This window comes from Prosopis cineraria, unplaced genomic scaffold (genome assembly GCF_029017545.1).
Source record: "Prosopis cineraria cultivar Desert tree isolate PC_DT_omini unplaced genomic scaffold, ASM2901754v1 PC9, whole genome shotgun sequence".
Lineage (NCBI taxonomy): Eukaryota > Viridiplantae > Streptophyta > Magnoliopsida > Fabales > Fabaceae > Prosopis > Prosopis cineraria.
This window is the reverse complement of record NW_026555340.1, coordinates 11534195-11538361: the sequence shown is the minus strand read 5'-3', so window position 1 is coordinate 11538361 and position 4167 is coordinate 11534195.

The following is a 4167-nucleotide window of genomic DNA, read 5'->3' as shown; positions in this document are numbered from 1 at the left end:
TCTCATTACTTTGCATCCAATCCAATCCAAACATTTTAAAATCATCATTTCTATACTTGCACTAGTATTTTGACCTTATAAAAATATATATCTCAACATACAGAAATATTCAGGGCTCAAAATACAAATCTAACATTTACAATAATAAAATAATGCAAGTGTGATGCATGCATCCTAGAATTGGAAAACATATACTATTACATAAAATAAACTAAGCTAGAGGCATATAGTAGGAATATGCTAATTCCTAGCCTCTTGAGTCTTCTCCCTCAGCATTAAAACTAGAGCCTGAAAAGTGTTAAATGCAAGGGGTAAGTCTAACCACTCAATAACTAAGGCAAAACTTACCCTATGCAGTTATATATCAAGTATAAGACAAGTACATGCATATGAAATCAAGCACTTAAAACATACTCACACATATCATAACGCATCCCTTTTTCACTAATAACATCCTTGTCTCACATATATTAGGTACATTATCACTATATACTCAGATATGTGACATATCCCCTCATTCACATAACTTGCCATAACTCAACATATGTGACACGTCATATATTTACTTAAGTAATGATCAACCAACCTTATATCCTCCTTATTTCCTCAGACTAAAATTGTAGGCTATAACACTGAATAGGGTTCCATCCATGTGATTGGACTACCCAAGCTCACCAATCATGAAGTATGACTCGATCAAAGATCATATGACTCACTCTCGGACCGTAGCTTCCCCTATTTTTAAATCTTTGGGGCGTCTCATACCCTAAGCTATTCTCCTTATTGAACTGGTAGAGATAGTTAGGTTCTAGTCCCTTGACAAACTATAGGATAGTCCCTCAACAAACTATGGGATAAGACTATACCCTCATGCACCGGAGGGCGGCCTAAATACCATATGAATTTTCTCTCTACTCCCAATCCCTAGGCGAACTCCTGCCACTGATCATGCCATAATCAATACTCACTCAATTTCACATTTTCATTTTCATTTACTTATTATTACCACAATCATGTTGGGCTCATGACCTTACGCTACTCAAGTATAAAATAATTTCTTATCTTTCACTTATAACACTTACACTTATTTTTCAATCACAATTTCTCATCTTTATCAAATCAATCACTCACCACTCATTTACAACACATCATCACATTCATCTTTCCAAAGACATATGCATGTTTATATTCGAAAACATCTTGATGATTTGGCATTTGTATTTCCAACCACAATAACATTATGCACATTCAACTTCCATGTACTCATTGGAACTAACGCAGACTTTTTACATTGAAAATCAACCCATGCATGCCACATTCACAACTAAAAATCAATTTACAATCAATTAACATATAACTACCCAAAGTAGGGTTCCTTTGGTTATCTCAAACCTTTGAGAGGTTAAAGGTTTACCTCTCATTGTTTTAGCTTCCAAACTTAAATTTTCAAGTCAAGATGTCCAAGAGCCAAAACTACAATCAACCAAGTTGAAATTTCATCAACATTACCAACTCAAGCATTAAACCCTTAATCCTCTACTTCTAAATTGCCTATTGTTCACTCTACATGAGTTGGAGCCTATCTATTAGGTTCATTATCTATCTATAACATCATATAACTTCATTAAACAGCCACATTGCCATTAATACCTCAACAACCACAATAATAACAAATTTAATGTCCATTTTCCAACATTAATGGAGCCCATCCTCCAATAACCACCAAAATTACTTGTACTAGGTTTAAATACTCTAAACAACTCCCATTAACTCCATTTAAGTCAATGGGTTTGGACCTATACCCTATATGGACTGAAATCACCATCCTCATCTAAACCCTAACTCAAATCCTTGAGAAAATGGAAGAGGAAAGGTGAAAAAAGGTTTAGGAATCTTACCTTGGGTGTTTGTAGCCTCCAAAATACTCCTAATGTCATCCACAAGTAAGCCCTAATAGAGCTTAGTATGTCTCTTCCATTCTCTCTTTTCTTTCTCTTTGTTTTTTGCATTAGTTCACGTATTAATTCTGTAAATTTCACACTATATGCCGCGACGCATAAGGATAGACACCACGGCATGTGGTACAGAGAAGCAAATTCTCGTCTGATAGCCCCATGTGCCATGGCGTACTACGCATCACAGTGGCTGGTAGTACAGAGGCTGTTTGGCTTGGTTTTTTTTACTTTTTAGTCCTTAAGTAACTCAATTTCACTTTGGACCTAAATTATACCTAAAATTCCAACTAAAAACACTTATTACTCTCCTCTAGCCACACACTACATCAACTTATTTAATTATCCTTATTAATCTTAGTAATTCAGGGAATTAAAAATCAAGATGTTACAACTCTCCCCTCCTTTTAAGAATTTTGTCCCTAAAATTCACTAAATCTTATAAAGCCAGTAAATCATACCTCATTGAAACAAGTAAGGGTATTGCTATTTCATCTTCTCCTCGGTTTCTCATGTAGCATCACTAGAAGTCATCCCTTTCTATATGACTTTCACGACCCAAATTATCTTGTTTCTCAACTGTTTCTCCTTACTATCAACAATTTTCTTTGGCTTAGCCCGATACATCAAATTCTCATGTAACTCTACATCCTCAAGCTCAATCACATGTGAAGGGTTAGGTTGATATTTCTTCAATTGAGACATATGGAATACATCATGTAAACCTAATAAATGAGGAATTAAGGCAATTCGGTATGCTAAAGGCCTAATCTTATTAAGAATTTTGAATGGCCCAATAAACTAGGAGTCAACTTCTTTGCACGAGTAGACCTCCCAAGTCCAGTCATAAGAGTGATGTTTAGAAATACATGGTCTCCCACTAAAAACTCTAATAGTCTCCTCCTCTTATCTGTATAACTCTTACATCTACTCTAAGCAGTCAACAACTTTTGATGGATAGTCTTGATCTTTTTAGTGGTTGAATCTACCAAATCACGACCCATTATGCTTCTCTCACTCAACTTAGTCCAACAAAGTGGCGATCGACACTTCCTGCTATACAAGGCTTCATATGGAGCCATTTGAATGCTCGCATGGAAACTATTATTATAAGAGAATTTTGCTAAAGGGAAGTACTTATCCCAACTGCCACTCCACTCGATGGCACAAGCATATAGCATATCTTCTAGAGTCTAGATGGTCCTCTTAGTTTAACCATTAGATTGAGGGTGATGAGCCATACTGAACTTCAATTTCATACCCATGGCCCCATGCAGTGCTTTTCAGAAGTTTGATGTGAAACTCAAATCACGATCTAACATAATCTCTTTCAGCACCCTATGTAATCTCACAATCTCTTGAATGTAGACCTTTATAAGCTTCTTTAGAGTATAATATGCTCTAACAGCTAGGAAATGAGTAGACTTGGTCAATCTATCCACAATTACCTAAATAGCATTATGATTCGCTTAGGTACATGGCAATCCCATAATGAAATCCATAGAAATACAATCCTATTTCTATATGGGAATCTCTAACAGTTGTAGCAACCCTGGGGGTCTCTGGTGTTCAATCCTCACCTTCTGACAAGTTAGACATTGGGATACATACTCTGTCACATCCCTTTTCATACTAGGCCACCACTACCTACTCTTCATGTCTTGATACATCTTGGTGGTTCTTGATGAACGGTAAACTTGCTCGGATGAGCTTTTAGCTAGAATGGTCTTTCGAACCCCTTTATCGTCGGGTACACATACCTGATCTCCATATACTACCAACCCATCATCATTGAACCAAAAGTCCTTAGTCTTTTGTTTAGCTCAATATAATCTCTAACCCCTAACAGATACTTGTCTTCAAGCTGAGCTTTTCTCAAGTCTTTCCAGAATTCATTAGTAATTACCATCGTATTCAAGTTGTACGTGGCAAAATATAGACTATTTTGGTATTCACTAGAGAAATCTTCTAGTAGCTTGTACTCATGGATCATCAACCATGCAATATGTATAGTCTTACGACTCAAAGTATTAGCTACTACATTAGCCTTTCCTAGATGGTACTTCAACTCGAAGTTATAATCTTTTAAGAATTCCATCCACCTTTGCTATCGCATATTCAACTCTTTTTAGTTAATTAAGTACTTGAGGCTCTTATAGTCATTAAATACCTCAAATTGTGAACCATAGAGATAGTGCCTCCATATTTTCAAGGA